Source organism: Topomyia yanbarensis, chromosome 2, assembly GCF_030247195.1.
Source record: "Topomyia yanbarensis strain Yona2022 chromosome 2, ASM3024719v1, whole genome shotgun sequence".
Lineage (NCBI taxonomy): Eukaryota > Metazoa > Arthropoda > Insecta > Diptera > Culicidae > Topomyia > Topomyia yanbarensis.
The window spans coordinates 377,770,633-377,789,284 of record NC_080671.1 but is presented as its reverse complement, the minus strand read 5'-3'; the positions used below and the strand labels follow the sequence as shown (position 1 = coordinate 377,789,284).

At 41.1% G+C, this 18,652-nt stretch overlaps 1 protein-coding gene across 9 annotated transcripts in view; it reads left to right on the top strand.

Annotated features, from left to right (window-relative positions):
- The first annotated feature begins 7,753 nt into the window (after positions 1-7,753).
- LOC131684642 (protein winged eye) overlaps positions 7,754-18,652 on the top strand; it is a 233,135-nt gene continuing 222,236 nt past the window's right edge. For all 9 annotated transcript variants that reach the window (XM_058967679.1, XM_058967687.1, XM_058967685.1 and 6 more), the window contains exon 1: positions 7,754-8,346. The gene's annotated coding sequence lies outside the window, so the exon portion shown is untranslated. The remainder of the gene's footprint in view (positions 8,347-18,652) is intronic.

Here is an 18,652-nt window from a genome sequence, read left to right as displayed (position 1 = left end):
ATGTAATTGAAATCGATCGTAGAGCAGTGGAAGAGGCCTTCGTGCCCCTTAAGAAGGTGACAGCGAGGATAGGCGTAGTCATCAACTCAGCCAAGACAAAGTACGTGGTCACAGGTAAAGAGAGAAACAAGTCTAGTGGTGTTGGTGCCGAGGTAGTGCTTGATGGCGACGTGTTTGAAGTGTCGAAGAATTTATTTATCCTGGTACACTTGTGACTTGCGACAACGATGTTTTCCGTGAGGTAAATGGCGTCTTGCAGCTGCCAACAGGTTTTTTTTGCGGTCTACGTACCCAGCTTAGGTCCCCCAACCTGCAAACGTCAACAAAATTCGCCTTATACAAAACATTGATCCACCCTGGCGTTCTTTATGATCACGAAGCGTGGAGCGTAAAATGCTGCGGACAATACTCGGCCGGATATACGAAAACAGAGTGTGGCGCAGACGCATGAATCATGAATTGCAAAACTACGGATATTGTTAAACAGATAAAATACGGCAGATTGCAATGGGCTGGTCATGTGGTACGAATGTCGGAAGAAAGAATTGCGACAACAATATTCAGCAGGAAGTCAGAAAGAGGACGCCGACTTCGTGGGAGGTTACGAACACGTTGACTATATACAGTGGGAGAGGACCTGAGATCCCTGAACGTGCGGGAGAACTGGAAGGACCAAGACCGACAAAGATGGAGCTCTATGATACGCCCGGCATTGGCGAGATGATGCTGTAGCCAACAAGGTACAAGGTAGGTACCAGGCATACCGAAATAATCTCGGTTGCGGGTTATTCACCCCCCTGCTGACATACTCATTCATTGGAGGCATTGAAAAAAAGTTAGTAGGTTGGCAACAGTGAACTAATACTGATTAAGCTAATTAAATATTAGAGAGAACCGGGGCTATTAAGACCGTGGGGGTAATTCGGACCCCCTCGATTTCTCAGAAAATTGTAAGACTTTCTGACTGTCGTAAATATTTGTGGAACGGCTGTTCTAAAACATTAACTTTGACAGCAGAATTTAATTCATTGCTCTTTTAGATTTACATTTTTGCCATCCTCAAAACAAAAATCTTAATAATGGTAAAACCGTGATTAAAACATCAAATAGAAGTGAGAAATATAACAGGTATTTTGGAAAGCTTGAGGCTCCTATATGGAATGATTTTTGTTTCGTTGAAAACAGAGATATTTTCAAGACGCTCACCACTTTTGTACGCAATGAGTGTATCGTAGAAGGGCTATTGCCAAAGCACGATCTACGATACGGCCAATTCGCTTTAAGAGCGTCAATCTAGGCATTTCCAAACAAGTTCAAGAAGATGCTTTGGAGCAGATGACATATGGAAGTTACAGAAGATAACGCGGCTACCAACACCAGGCAAGCTTCTTGAGGATACCTCGTTTCGTATACCAATATGCTTGCTCGGAATCCCTTGAATAGCATCATCGTCAATAGTATAATCCTATCCAACATTCAAGGGAAGCTATCACGGTTGTAACCGTTTATTCCAATTACTGTTTCTGCCTTTACTACAAGACGTCCAGTTCACCAAAGAATCACTCCCAATCCCTAACTCCTACCCGTAACATAACCTAACAATAGGAAAGCTCGAGACTCATATATAGTTAAGAGAATTTAAGATTATCGCGAGTCGTCGTATTTCCTGTCGGAAATATGAAAGACTCTTCGTGCTCTGGCTAACCAGACATTCCACATGACATTTGCGTCGATCCCAGCCCATTGCTCAAATCAGGGTAATGAAAAGGCGGACCTACTCGCAAAAAAAGTGCCACTGAAGGAAAGGCACTCGAAAAGCCTATCACGTATAACGAATATCTCAATGATCCTGGACAACTTGGCCAATTTACCGAGAGACTATTCGTTGTACGTCAAGAATGACACTGATAACAGTAATTCTCATCACGCGCGCGAAAGACTTGCCGAGAGCCCCTTTTGTCATTGTGAGAAAGGATACCAATATATTAATCATATCGCTTGGCTCCGACCATCATGAAGTCAGAGCAAAACTTGAAAAATATTTGAAGGTGCACGAAAGACCGCTTGATATGCTGATCCGGGACGCCCCATAGTGATCCCAAAGAGCAAAAAGGGTTTTTTTTATTGCGTCAAACCCGTTGACTTTAACAATGTGGTGTCTTTGAAAAGTTTCTTAGAATAGAACTCTCGTTTTGTCTGTCTTATCAGATTGATGATTAAACCCCTTAATGGTGCGGTACGAAATTTATTTTCTTCAATAATTGAGATAGAAAAAGGCTTACTTCAGCAGAGTAAGCAAACTCATTACAAATACATTATTTGAAGACTTTTACCCTTTCATGCCCAACTTTTTACTAGTGCACGTAGGAATTCAAAACTATTTTTCCTTGAAAACGGTGAGATCAAGAAACACGAAAAGCCATTTTTCATAAAGATAGATGCTTCCCTCGCAGTGCAAGAAGCTGCTCAATTTTTACCTTCCAATGCTCAATACAATTCTCCTAGAATATTTGCAATAGTTACGTGGAAAACGTAGCCAAAGGCACTCCAAATTGATAACTTTTATAAGTTTTCAATAATATTGAACAATCACAAAGATATATGAAAAAACCTTTTTTCAACGTCAACGTAAACTGTCCCTGGCAGCACTGCTCCATTGGAATCCAATCAGATTAATTGCAATAACTTCAGTTCTAGAGCTGATCCTTGTAACTGTTAGTACTCAAATGAAAGGCAATAGTCACGGTTTTTAGCCTTACTTGTTTTTGTGAGTCTTGCCTTAATCAAAAGTTATAGCTGTTTGAAAACGTTGTTGTCCACAAACAACATAGGCATGAATGGGCAAACTCTCTAGCTTTTATGCTTTTTGAGATATAGGGCGTCTATAAATATTTATATGTACATACAGTACTACGGAAGCTCCGGAGCACTCCGACGCAGTCGCGCTACCAGCCAGCGACCAGTTTAGTCGTCCCGGTCCTGCATTTGAAGGTCGTGATGGGGTCTTCCAAACTCCCTTCTCAGGCGATACACCGTCACGTACAAGACCTACAACCTAGCCATCTACTACCAGAACATTCGTGGAATGAGAGCAAAAACGCAAGCCTTCTTGCTTGTCCTCACTTCCTGTGACTACGACATTATTGTTTTCACGGAAACCTGGCTACGTGATGATATATTAAAGGCCGAGCTAACGACGATCTACGCAATTAGCCGATGCGATCGCAACTCTTCTACCAGTCATCTACGGCGCGGAGGTGGCGTTCTTATAGCGATAAAGAAACATCTAACTGGGACTGTACTAAAAATGCTATAAATAAACATTTGGAGCCAGTTGCCGTACGTGTTTTACTTCCAGGTAGATCGTTATATATTTGCTGAATTCATCTGATGCCGAAGAGGGATCCTAACTTGTACAACGTTCACTCCTCTGCTGTCTAAAGCATTCTGCCCTAAGCTAATAGGCGCGACAATGTACTTGCAGGTTATTACAATCTCCCTCATCTCCGGCGGATTTTCGCTGACGATTATAAGTGCTACCTTCCTGAAAATGCAACATCGAAACAAGAAAAACGTTGGCCGCTGATGGCTTGTATCAAATCTGCTCTCTTAGCAACGTCAATCGACCCTCGATCTAGTTTTCGTTAACGACACGGACGTGTTCGAACTGACTAAGCATCCGGCATCTATAATAAGTTTTCTTGGTGGAACGCCAAGCTTGGTCGTCTACGCAACGTTCTCCGAAGACAACGAAAGCGATAATTGCATCACAGGACCGACGACAACACAACTATTCTTCGTCAAATTGAACAGCAATATAAAACAGCCTGGAACAGTGCATTCGGTGAATACCAAGCTAAAAGCAACATTCGAAATAATCCCTCGACATTCTGGTCGGAAGGAATCTCGCTGCTGAGCTGTTTGGCTTAAGTTCGGGAAAAGTTTGTCTACATTGCGATGTACGCTGCTTCTCCCGGCATAATTGACAAACGTCAACACGGATTTGTGAAAAAAAACCTTCCGCCTTCGAACTTGCTGACGTACACAAGCTTTCTAGTTCCAGATGTAGAGAAGCGTAAACAAGTGGACGCCATATATTTTGATTTCGCGAAAGCATATGACAATGTGCCCCACAACACAGTTGTTTTGAAACTGGAGCGACTAGGTTTTCCTAGATGGGCAACCAGATGGCTGCATTCTTACCTCTCACAACGATCCACCTTCGTTAAAATCGGCTCCACACGCTCAAGAGTATTCGAAACACCGAGCGGTGTGCCACAAGGAAGTCACCTAGGGCCTCTGATCTTTCTTATATTCATCAACGACCTCTGCAACCGCATAAAGTCTGAAAAACTACTCTATGCTCATGATGCGAAAATCTTTCGTTCAATTGCCTCAGTACTCGACTCTGCTGATCTCCAAGATGATATAGCCAATATAGAGGAATGGTTCTTGCTGAACGATATGCAGATTCACGACGATAAATGCAAAGTGATAAGTTTGGGACGATCTGCAACTCTAAGGCGTTGCGAATATACCCTTCAGACCTGTATCATCCAGCGGGAGGATTCTATCCGTGACTTTGGAGTGTTATTCGACAGAAAACTTGGATTCGCCGACCACATCACTGCAGCAACGGCAAAGGCTTTTGCAACATTAGATTTTTCAAAGCGGAATACAGTCGATTTTGTGGGTTTCTACGCACGTCGCACTAAAATTTTTATACTGCGCGCTGGTCCGGAGCACCACACAACGCAGTTCAAAGTAACCGACTGGAGCGCGTTCAGAAAAGCTTTGTACGATTTGCTCTGAGAAAATTGCCTTGGAACGATCCTATCCGTCTTCCGCCGTATAGTAATAGCAACATGGTGCTAGATTTGCCAACGCTGGAGTCTCACCGTACTTTCTTGCATATTGTTCATTTTCGATATGTTATCAAACACTATTGACGGTCCCGACATTCTCTCAATGAATAATTTGTTTGTTTTTCCTCGTTGTATAAGAATCGTCCGCTTCTATGGATTCCTAGGCACCATACAGCATATGAGGGACCATCCATAAATGACGTAGCATTTTTTGAGTGATTTTTAACAACCCCCTCCCCCATCATAGCACTTCGTTACAAACCTCTAAATACCCCCTGGTAATTACGTAGCTTGACGGTAACTCACTCCCCCCCCCTTGTCCCCGCAAAAAAAAGGATGTTAGATGAAACGGGTAAAATTGTCGTGACATCAGGTCAACCCCTATTCCCCTTTAAAAAAGCTACGTAGCATGACATGACCCCCTACCCCCCCGTCACACAACATCACAAAATACAAAACCCCCCTCTCCCCCATATAATGCTACGCCATTTATGGATGATCCCTGACCAGAATAATCCGGTAGACTGATGTTGTAGCAAATTCAACGAAGTTGAATTTAGCTTTAGTTTACGACTTCCATACCCCTTAATCTAGTTATAATTCAGCAATTGGACATTTTCAACATTGACACTAGCAATAGCATTAAGCGTAATCTGCACGGCATATCCCGAAGACGAAATGATAAATAATGATATAACTAAAGATAAAAGAAAAAATAAAGTATTGCTGTGTTTTTATTGCACATCTATTTTAAACCTGTTTTCACGTGTTAATAAATTATTTTTATTTGAATATTTATTTAAATTCTTTGAATATTTAAATCTTAAAATACCTAAAAATCTTGAAAACACGAAATTTTTTGATAAGCATCTCCCACAAGTTGTATATTTTTGTTCTGTGTATAACATAGACAATATTGACCAAAAGATCTTCAGTAAAATTATTTACTTCATCTTACCCAAGCTTGATTTTGTTAAAAGCCTCAAAGATACAGCATAGCAAAACAGGTCCCAAACGTCCAGAAACTTTTCAGGAGATAAGATCGATCTATACTTTTGAGTAAATAACTGACCATTTTGTCAAAACAGACCATCGTGCTACACTTCTTACGTCAATGACGTCTCGACTGCTCTCAGTTCTCTATATGTACTGCTACCTAATCTGATGTGTAACCACTGCAAACAAGCGACTCTTTGACAAATTTTTCTCATCATTCGGACGTCTCGTCATTCGAATACCTTTAGTTCAGTTTTTGAACAGTCCTTCGTGCCAAATATGTTCATTCAATTCTATAAATTCATTATTACAGATTATGTGTAGTGAAACTGAAGCTCTTCCCCTTAGATTTAAGATATCATATTACAAAATACCACAATTTTTGCCTGATTTAATTCACAACATCGTGGTGCAGAATTTATTAAACTAAACTAAAATTAAGTACCACATGATAGATGTATAATCTACATTTACTATGCTATATATGTAAGTGCACATGATATGTTGTGATACTCGCATAAATATTTTTCAGAATGTAAGGTTTAAAATCGAAGGACAAGATAACTTTTTTTGAGCTATAACAACTGCCTTCAAAACTTCGGGAAACCCTTTCTTCCGAATAGTTAATCAATAAAATGCTAGCAAACGTCTAATGTTCGTTTTACTCCCAAAAGCCGACGGCATATGGTAGCTTGCCCGAATTCATACATATACATTCCTTTTCGTCTCACAACTATATGCCTGAGGTTCACTGAACCTCGTGTAATACCGAAGATTCCACAGCCCAGCATTGCTGCAGGCTACCGCGACATCGAGTCAGCAGCTTCTCCTTCGTTATCACCAGACTCGGGACGCGTCGTGTGTGTATTGCTCCGCCGATACTGGGCGCCCATGAACATTTACCCGAGTGGACTAGCGACAGAAAAGTTCAATTCCCAGCCACATGAGCCACGGGAAGCCACCACGAAGCAAGGAAAACTCCCTATGGCACCGTCTGAAATCGAAAGCCTTTTCCTCAAAGTTCACGACATCCTCCTAACCGTTGGCCCATTGATTGCATTTTTTATCAATGCCCTCTTCCTGGCGCGCTCTCTCTCTCTCCCAGTCACTACCAGCAGCTGATTGCCCCATTCTCTGGAGCCATTACGGTTACGGCCGAGTCTCTCGAGTGCAGTGGCGGTACGCGCGGTGTGGAAGGAGAGTCCGAACGCACAGCCCAACTTGGTTTCGAGACGATCGAGACAGCTCCTCCCACCAACAAATCCTGCCCATTCAATGTTCGCTTGTCAGAAAATTCATGTTTTTGGCATCAAAGAGGACGAAGCATGCCGTGGGAAAAGGAGGAAAGGCTACCGCGGCAGTGGGAGGTCTAACCAAAACCCGATGGGTTATAAGGGCGGTGAAAAACGCGTTTGGTCGTTAGAGTGCAGTTTTCCTCCAACAACCTTCCCTCGATGAACTACTGAGCGATATGGTTGTGTTTGTAATAAAAATAAACCCACACATCGCTAGCGTTGGCCTGTAATTTCGCGAAACAATCAGCTGTTTGCGGATTGTTGGATCGATGTGTGCGTGTGATAGGTATCCGTGTGTGCGTGATGTTGCAGTTGCCTAGTTGATTTTGCTTGGTCTGTTTTCTTGATGTGCATGTTGAGCAGCTTTTTTCGAGTTGCATGCCTCTCTTTCTCATTCGCTCTTGCTCTCTCTCGACGTATCGTTACTTTTGCGTGCAGGGTTGGCAGAGAGGCCAGAAGAACAAAAAATATCGCTCCACCACAACTTTCCATCCATTCTTCGCCCGTTCCACAAAATGTGTGTCGTCACCATCGGCTTGCGGGCATGAAGCAGGCAGCCAGCCAAGCCTGGGTTCGTCGGCTGGTCGAACGAGCACCGACAGGCAGTTGTTATTCAGCTTTCGTTCGGTCGAGACGGTTAACGGGATGCTCCGTGTGTTTTTCTGTTCCATTCTCTGATCTGTATATGGGAACATTAGAGGTTCTTCTTGTTTTTCCCGGTAGTGGTTGAATACATGAAAAAAGTGGAAGAGAACCATTCATCAGTTCGTGCTTTTGAAAGAGGACGAGGTGAACAGGACCAAACCGGCGAGGGAAAAGTGATGTTTTGTGCAATCTTTCCTCCGGTGCCGTTTTCTGCTATATAACAAAAGGATTAATGAATTTCGCTCTGAGAACAGAGTCGTGAATTCCGATAATCATTAATCTCGGGCGAACCCGAACGGGAGTGAACAGTGGTGCGCCGTGGCAGCGAGGACGCACTCAACGGATTACTGTGAAAGTGGCTGGATTTTTTTTTGGCCAATGTGAAGCAAAAGTGTAGCAGCGCGCTCGTCGAAGTGTTTACAAAAGCGCTAAATTTGGTTGAAGCTGACACGGGCGGAAAATTTCATCAACAGTTTTGGAATTCTCGGTTGGCGAACGCAAATAATCGACGAGAATTGTCCGCAGGATACAGCGAGAAATGAAAGGTGATGAAAGTGTTACATTTATCGCACCCAGTCAAGATTGATGTGATACAAGGTTCTTGAATCAGGACTATGTGCGTGTTGGTTGGTTTTGTTCAGTCAGTCTGGTTAATTAGTGTTACTGTCAGACGAGAAATACACACAGGATACTACTCATCATGTGCCGTAATTTATCAAATTTCTCATCTTTCCGCCTGGGTGGACCATTAAGGGTATCTTGTAGTTTTCATCATTGTTTCGATACAATGTCACTTTCCTGAATGGCTCAGAAACAACTGCCGCTCGGATGTACATTGTCGGAGCTTGTTTTCGATTACAATCAAAAATGAAGGAAGAGCAAAACAGCGACGGCAAAATCGAGCGGTTGTTTGGTTGGTTTGGAAAAGACAGGTTTCATGCCGACTTCAGTGTGTACTGCTGTTGATATCAGCGCTTCTTTGCGCTCCTACCGACCGACTAGTACAAGCGAGGCCGCTTGTCGGGCCGACGACAGCCGCAGTCGAAAGGCTAGATGATAAGCGATGGACTTTATCTTGTCATGGCATGTCACGGGGTGGTTTCAAAGTATACGCCGACACAAAGTGAAAAGTGCCGAAAGTGCGAAACAACATCGGTCTGGTATTTTAACTCAATCTGTTTTGTTGTACGCGTTCAAAAGTGCCGCCCGTGGGTGCTACAGGTGTCCGGGAATCAGACGGAATCAATAAATATATTTGCCAGCGTAAACCGTATCGTAGTACGCGGACGTTGATGAGCTCTTTCCCTAATAGGACACGGAGGGGTAAATTTGAAAACGAAGCCCTGTCCAGGATCCAACGTAGGTCGACATCGTTTCCATAGCATATTTAATGCCAAAGATCTCTCACTAATGGAGAACGTCATTAATGACGAAAAATCCCTCCCGAAGCGGGAGTCATGAACTGCTTTTGCCGTACCCTGGCGCCCGAACCGAGGAGAGACGACAATCGAGGGGGCGAAATTGCACAATATTACAACTGCGTCGCCTCTCCCTGGCCCTGACGGTCGTCGCGCTATTCGCAACAACCCAGGACGTGGCCTAATCTATTTTGTCAGTGTATTGAGAGCTGTACGTACAACTACAACAGCACACCAGAGTAGATAGGATATTAGACGGTAATCTATTCTCACCCCTGTGAGTTTCGACTGTGATACAGAACCAGCCGATATATTAACGTCTGGTCCTCTATGAAGATACTTTCTTCTGCCTTTACGAGCGTTGCTCCGGGAGACTGGGATTCCTCTGGGAATGTTCGTTAAACTGGAGCAGAACATCTCGGCTTCGGAGCTTAATTTATTCTAATCCAACGGCTGCTGCCTGTCGGAAACAACAACAACTACAACAAGAATGCAACTTGTGTGAATCGATTCCCATAAATTCCCTGACAGATGACGTGATTTCCTCCCTCGTATTGCGGTCGCGTTTCCGCGAGGGAAGGAAAACAGAATTCAATAATCCGCGCCTCAACCGCCGACGCAAATTCTTGGCCGGTGTCGCGCTCGCGATACTTATGGGAAACAAGCATGAGTTGCATTTTGCCGCGTAGATTGGCACGAATTTAGGCATCAAAGGGCGGGCGTTATAGTATAGTATAATCTATGACTTGCAGTATCCGCAAACTACCATTTCGCATCCATACTTGAGCGGGCAGCGCGCGCGACTGCATTCCGATCCGGTGGAGCACTCCTGTGCCCGACTCTGACTGATGAAATAATGGAACCAATTTGCATCGGTAATCTATGGGTGATGTAAATGGTTTGATTCCTATTGCAGCTCCTGCTGAGTACTGGCGGGTATTTTTCCCGGTCCGACTCCTCTCTGGTGGAGCCGAAGTAACTTTTTGGAGGGTTGATGGGAATGATGAAATGCGTTTTTTTCTGTCTATTGTTGCTTCGTCAGTCCCGCTGTTCCCATCTCGACTTGAAGGTAAAAGGGATGAGTGGTGATGGGTTCAACTCTTCCGGATTATACGTGTGTCTGTCGATTGGTTTGGATTGGACCCGGTTTTCAAGGGCTTTTTTGTGTGCGTTGTCTAGAGGTAGACAGAGGAGTAGTCCTTTTACTGTTAGACTAGCACTTCATAATGACTACGCTGATTTGCTCACGCTTTACGAGGTCTGTCGAAGGCGTCGTAGAGCATGACCTCTCATAATGTTGCTTATAAGTAGCGGAAAAGAAAAAGTAAAATGTTAGGGGATTCAATGTCACAAATTAATGCCGTTTTTAATTGAACAATTCCGGGTAGCGGATTGCACTGGTGTTGCATTTTCTAGCAGAAGTGGGAAAGAAACACGTCCTGTGACCTTCTTTCCTGCTAGAAAATGCAATACCAGAGCAATTCACTGCCTGGGGTATTATATAAAAAACGGCATAGGTATGACAACACAATGTAAACATAGAGGATAAATCGGCCCAGTATGCTGAGTGCGAGCTAAGATTTCTTTTGTTCAACTTTCAAATCATACAATCGCCAGGTCAAATCAGAGTAGACAATCACTCTAATTCTGTTTCTCCAAAGCCTGCGATCCTCCCAAAACACTTCTAGATAAATATCTTCATTTAAGGGATCCATTTGCATGACATAAATCTCGCTTTTTAGTGCGCAGCTGTGTATTGCCTACCAAAGATATTTTTTCCAGTTTTAACTATTTGTTGAATCACAATTATTTGGGGTACGATCCTTTCAAGAACGGTTCAAATAAACTGATCCATTGAAGATAACGTGTGTTCTTTGTTAAAAAAAACAGTAGGTTTTAATTGTCATAAAAAATAAACTGAAGATCAACTGAAGCCGATAACTAACCCTAACGCAGGACAATGTACGATTTTTATAAACGAATGAAAATAATTTTCCTGCCATTATTGTCGTAAACCGTTCTCAATGTTATCTCTGGATCCAATCGATTCGACAAAACACAAGCAAATCAAAACTGCCACTAACATTATTACTATCATTACATTACAAACAACTCACACCTTTGTCTACCCAGTACAACATACATAGGTGGCACCAACACTAACTTTTCAACGGAAAAGGTTAGAAATTGAGTGTCTTCTGCAAAGTTATTGAACTGGCGTTTTTCAGTAATTGTTCTGAACATGTTTGTAGTAGACACATATAGTATATAATAAATATAATATAATAATAAGGTTGATTTTTATTATTGTATTATATTTATTATATACATATTCTACTTCACATGTTTTGGAAAGTTAGAGATGGCTTCATCTATTCAGTGATATCCGGAATTAAAATTTTCTAGCCCAGGGATGACTTGTATCATGTACTATAACTCTTAAAAACATACTAACAATTCTTTGGGAGGAAATGGAAATCGTGGAAATCAACTACTAATTCACTATCATACGCTATTAAGCCGCATACAAAACTGACTCAGACATTACTTCGTTATGCGTTTAATAACTAGTAAAGCTGGATTGATTTGCAGTCTTCGATAAAGTTGTAAGTAATAAAATTAACTATCTTTTGATTCCAATTTGGAGCAAACTAGGAATCGACTTAGGGGTGGACTGAATGAGTTTATAAAAAATCGTACGTTTCTTGGCAGTTGATGATATTTGACATTGTAGGTATCAATCACCATGACAAACCTCTAGATTCGACTGTTTTGACAACCCGTTTGTTAAATAAAACGAAAAAGATCTACTGAACGGATAGATGGTTCATGTGGGTTGGGGCGTTTCAAGAAACTGCCCAATCTTAGACTGACTTGAATTTAGCTGTGTTACCATTAATTAAGACTAAGCTCTGCTTGTGGCATAAAACTTTTTAACCTAGCTTTGTTCAGACATCAGTTATTACTCGCGTCTTTTGATTATTTTTTTTAGTATCGGCCGCCTTTACTTCCAGGGTATCCATTTGATGCGGTACAGTACATCCATGTAGGTGGGAAAATTTAGCCTTCTATAAACATTAAACACCATAAAGTGGAATTTTAAGTTATATATGTAAGATACAAAGAAAAACATACATATAACAAATCCTGCATGTCCCAAACGGTCACATTCAACCTTTAACTGCTTGAGTGCTAGAGAAAAATATTTGTTTTGAAATTGATGGGAAAGTCAGCTGTTTTTTAGAATCTGGTATCTGGTTTTTGTAGGTAGACAACGTTGTCTGAGCGTAACTAGTTTTGGTCAAGAAACATGAACGATGGCGTAAAGTGAGTCGGACTAATTTTCAACTATTGAACTAGATTGCGACATTTCTCAAGAAGTTCATCATATTATGACATGTTCTTTTCACTAGTACTCTTGCGGTACTATATTGTGTAATGGTGTTTCATTAGCGCTACTAGAAATATTCCCTGGTCTGGCAGTACAGAGAATAAAGAATGAGTCAATAATTATGGCCATACTTTAGATTGATTGGCAAATCGACTACAATTATCGGAATGAAACTGACATTTTACGCTAGTTTAGCATATGTATTTATTTCAGCTTGCATGGATCGGTTAAATTTTAGGATGAGTTAGACTAAAATGATCGACAATTGCAATTAACACCCTTCAACCGAGTATATACAATCATTTTGGGTACGTAAAGGGCGAACACGAAATTATTGCGACACATTCAACAGGGCATAACTTATTTACCATTGGGTAAAAATCAACCAAATTTTGCACACTTTCTTATTGATGTGTATTGTTTACATGCTGTCAAACTCGAAGTCGTGTTTTTCGATTCAACGAAAATGGAGGTGAACCAACGCGAGTCGAGAGAACAAATTCTTTCCAAACACCTGGAATTTCCTGACCTGTCGCACCGGCAGTTGGGAAAAATGTTGAACATTTTCCATTCAACCGTCTCCAGAGTGTTGAAGCGGTTCCAGGAGCGGTTGACGTTGGACCACGGCAAAGGAGCTGGAAGAAAACCGGGACCGGAGAACAAAAAGACGAAGGGAAAGGTGAAGCGGATGATTAAAGCAAATCCCAACGTCTCAAGGCGTGATTTGGCTAAAAAAATCGGCATGTCGCAGAACTACGTCCAGAATGCAAAGAAGAGAGCTGGACTACATACATACAAGGTACAGAACTTCCCAAACCACGATGAGCGGCAACAATCGACGGCTAAAACTCGGGCACGGAAGCTCTACTAGAAGATGCTGACAAAATATGGCTGCTGTGTAATGGACGACGAAACGTATATAAAAGCCGATTTTAAGCAAATTTCGGGGTAGGAAGCTGCGTCCAGTGAAGCAGTACTGGGCAATGATGAATCGGGAACTTCGGAACAGCAAGAAGACAGTCAAAGACGAGAAGGACATGTTAAGAAAATGGAAAAAAAACTGAGAAACTGGTACCGGATGACACTGTAAAGACTTTGATGGAGGGCATCAAGTGAAAATGCGTACAATTTTACACGCAAGGCTCCATCGATTAACTTTTCTTTTGATTTTTGAAGTAAATATTTGTATAAAACTACCCTAAAATTTTGGTTTGATTTTAAACATTATAAGAAAATTGGCATGACATTTTCGGTGTCGCAATAATTTCGTGTTCGCCCTTTATTCTCAGATACATTTTCTTTTCGTCCTTCACCAAAAAAGAGTCTTTCGAAGTTCGTGTTTCAATATTACCCAATTGGTTTCGATCGGACGGACTTCGAGACAATTTAGTGGAATCATGTCTTTCGGCACAAAATCCATAGAATTAGCAGCATACTACCCCTGTACGGTTTAGAAGTAGCGCCAGGAAACCAAGTCGGACAAAAACGACTGTGACAAAAGCAACCGTTTTTGAAGGCTCTCAGTTTTGTAAAACTCACCGTTTATGGTGCCTTTGGTCACCAATTGGTCACTACGTTTGCCACAAGTGCATACGGCTTGCCAAATCAGGTGCTTTGAAACGAATTTCGACAGCTTCATCCATTTGAAACGGTCGTCCTCAGCATAGTTGTCCTTACCCGTGAAATATTTCTCTACCGGTAACTGCTTAAAATCCGCTTTGATGTAGGTCCCATTATCAATGACGCAGTACCGGGCAGTTTTGGAAACACTTTGCTGCCGTTCTTCCCGATTTAAGAGATTCCTCTGGACGAACCTAGGCGAATTTTATCAAGTGGCCAAATCTCGCGTCGAAATGTTCGGATTCCACTTGAAATTAGGGATTCTTGTAAGTTACCCCCAGTTTTTTCAAGGTGCGGACAATCCACGATTTTGCAAGTGAGTCCACTAATTTTTTGCCCGAGCGGTTTGCTGATTTTCTGTACAACGGACGTATGGAAGCAATACACTCTAAAGAGAAACTGGGCAAAATATGATTAATTTCGGTCAAGTACGAAACAAAGTTACTCAAGTTAGAAAGTGTCACAACAATTATCGACATACTCTTTACGGCTTACTTACATGACCATTCAGTTTATAGTTATGGCGCCCTGAATTTTGTGAATTTTGTGCATGAAGGAAACAATACCTAACTTAAATAAATAAAGTTGGATTTTGCGTTTCGGATTCTCCTCATTAGTAACTGACGCCAACTTGGCAATCAACTAGACACTAAATCCAAAAAAGTCACATAGGGTTGCGGAACCGGTGGTATCGGTGCCGAAAATTCCGGCCCTTCCGACCTATTTTTGGTATCGAAATACCTGCACTAACCCAAAATAAATACCGGTATTTTCGGTACTATGCAAAACTTTTAATAAATATATCTGTTACATGGGTGCGTTTATACTTCGTCTCATCAGAAACCGACACTAATTTTTTGTCGGAATATATTAGCGCCGACTTTACTGACTTAGAGCTCAAATCCGACGATAATCATAAGGTCATCGTCTCCAGAAATTTATCCCGTATTAACGGAAGTATAAATAAACGAAAAATCACTACCGTACATTTGTTGTTATTTATCTCCGGTCCTCTAAACCATACTGGAGAATTGATTGTGTATTGTCTTCGATTAAAGTTTGTGATGGGAACGTCAATTTGAAATGATGACAAACGCACATACAGCAAATGTAATGATTACGTCGCCTCAGGGAAACATCTACGTCCCTTGGTAGTGTGTAGTTTCAAACTCGCAAGTTAGAAACTGGAAACCATCATTACTACACAGTTTTACACTTTGTTGCTGATATCCCTCATCAAACCTTTTAATATGAAAGTCTGCTTCTAAATATCAACCAGCGTTAAAAGTTTAACGTTAACTATTTGGTCGAACATAACATTGTAATTATGTCTTGTATAAATTTTTAGAGTAATTACAAAAAGACGAAAATAACAGACATGGTTTTTGAGAATATTTCATAAGTGAAGTTCGTATTAGTGTACCTCTTAGGTGCAGTGTCCCGACATAATTAGTTTGCGGTCCATGTGACCCTTTCTTTATCTATAGAAGATGAATACCGATTTAATACCTAGTCAGTATGGGTTTAGCAAGCGTATAAATTGTTTCGAAAGGCAGCTTTTCTGATTTACTGGCGTGCTGAATAGACAAGAGCGGATAAGACAGGCAAACAAACCGAACGTATTGGGACGCTGTACAGTGAATTGTGCTCAAAATGAACTAGAAGAGAAAATTATACTTTTTGGCTTCTAATAGATATTGAATATAATAAAATTCGCGTAGCTCGTCAAATTTTGGAATAAAAGTAAAAATCATTTGCTGAAAGGTGAGATACTGTTCCAAAGTAAGTGATGTGTTGTTGACCGGAATACTTGTTAAGTAATCTCATAGGAAATGAGACAAATATGCGATTATGGGCAATATGGAAAATGACCAATAACATCAAGATTTTTAACATTTAATTTCACTCTTCAGAATTTTTGTGGGAAAGCATTCGAGTACCGATATTTTACAGGGACTACCGGTACTGAAGATGTCAGTACCGTGGTACCGGTACTAACCAAAAAGAGTCGGTACTAGGAACCCTAAGTCACACGTTCTGTGAGAAAGCCTAAACAACTGGCGCCATCCAAGTAATCATAAGCATTAAGTCATTGCACAATATTTGCTATACATTTGCACTAAAGTTGCATAACAACCCTATTTTAACAATTACAATGCAACCTAGCTCTACATTAGCATTGTAAATACTTAAAGAAGGCTTCCAAAATATAGCATTCTCGCTTGCCCAATATACGCATAAAGGTGATGTAACGCATACATGCTTCAAGGATGCTTAAAGCACATATGCTTTACATATGCATTTAGTGCTATTATAGAACTAATGCAACACTTATATCATGCTGTGAGTTCATTCGTTACGCATCTCCTCTAATTATATTAGGCATTTGTCTTAGCATTCAAACATATGCAATCTAGCCTAAGCAGCGCACTCGTCGTGAATAAAAAGGTAAGGTATCTTTGTTCGAGACTTACTACAGGACATTGGCGTAAAACAGGTTAATGGCTGAAGGTTAAAATACTCATCACGTATAATTAGTTGAAAGTCAATTACAGTTCTAATCACTGTAGGTGTTTCGAAAACATATTTATAAAACTACGGTATATTTACTCACATAGACTTATACAGAAAATGAAGAAGGCGTTGCAAAAACATAATGACAACCCTACATGCTTTTCTAAAGCACGAGTAGTGCTGATAATCGGCTTTCAAATTTGGTTTTATATTGGTGTTATATAATGGCATTACTAATGTAAAAAACGAGTTGTCAATCTCTGCACAGTAATATCATATTTTGCTTTTTCTTGCATTATATCAGCATTTTATCAGAATCCAGGGCTTAACGGCTTTATAAGACTGTCCTATATGCAAATCCAAAGTGGATATTATGCTACGTTATAATGCCTATTAGTTACTTGGGCAGCCTATCTGATCATGATGATTATCAGTAATTCTTGATGGATATACCTATTTGGCTGCGCATCTCTTCTCCTTGTACCCATCGGCTTCATTTCCAAAACCATGCGGACCCCCATGGCCTAACATCGATTTTCATATATATTTATTTCTGTTATATTTGACCCGACTAAATGTTGCTTAACTTAGCCATGGAGCTTTTTTATATTTACATTATGTAAAAAAACTTACTGCATATTGAGGAAGCAGCTTGCTACTGCGAGTTGATAACCTTTTTCTTGCAGGGATGCATTAGTTGTGTTAGCCACCACGACTTGGAAATCAGCCCATTTGCCTTCTCTCGCGTTATCGTTCACATCTATTGCTCTCACGGGTCGCTGTTGTAAATCCATGTTTATCGGCATTTATTCTGCTGGTTGTTGGTTTAGAGACATTTAACCAATCGTTGTCGGTACAGAAAGTAAAAAGTAGGTACACAGCGTTACTTGCCAACCGCATTTCAACAACATAACCGCCGTTGTAAAACATATTCCTCAAGTATCGTTTGTAACGAATTCACTTCTCCGTATTTTGACATAAAGTTTTTTATATGTTCTGGTCTAAAGTGCGGCGCTAGGTAGTGTGGGCGAACCACAATTTTATCGTTATCCATATATTCAGGATCTCACTTTTAACGTTGTCTCAGTCGACGCCGTAATGCATGTTGTTCTTCGTAATGAAAGTTATCTATACACAGTTTCTCACGTGGTGCAACTGTATGTATGTCGCTTGCTTGAGATTAAAATTTTCAGGCACTTTTTTGCTGGTTCATCTCACTGCGCAACCGGAGGCGCTGATTTATACTGTCCATGGAGATCGATTTTGTTTGCTATCAATATTTTCTGTTTGTTGTAAAAAAAATGCTTTACATTTCAGTTTCCAACTGGAATAGATATCCATCTTCGTGGATCCCAAGAAACCTTTACACGGCCTCCTCGGGTCCGTGGACCCCAGGTCTAAAATCACTACCGTAGAAAATTTGCAGTACCTTTCATTCAAAAAATACTAAATAAGCTAGCAAAGTCCAGGAAGGTGGCCGTTAAAAATAATCAGTAAAATAAGAGTCTTGTCAATGGTTAATTTGGAGCGGCTTTACACTTTGTTCGATCCAAAAGGTTTCTCAAAGTTCAACGCAGACACGATTTCCTGCCAAAATACTTCTCTGAATATCTCTACTGGTGTCATCAAGGCGGTCACTTCGATATCGATCTTAGCTCTGGTGTAAGTAATCACCATCATCTCAAAAACTCAACGTCTGCAAAGCCAAAAGCACACCCTTGCGGAAAATCGTACCAATGGTGCCAATTCTCACACATCTTATCACACCACCAAATACAAATACTTAACAGACAAGATAGCCCGTAGTAACCCTCTCAAAGATCCAGAGAGTCTCGAGTCTGTTTCCGATTCTCCAACGTAGCACATCACTCGACTTCATTGTCGCTTTGACCTGTCTGGCGTCTGTTT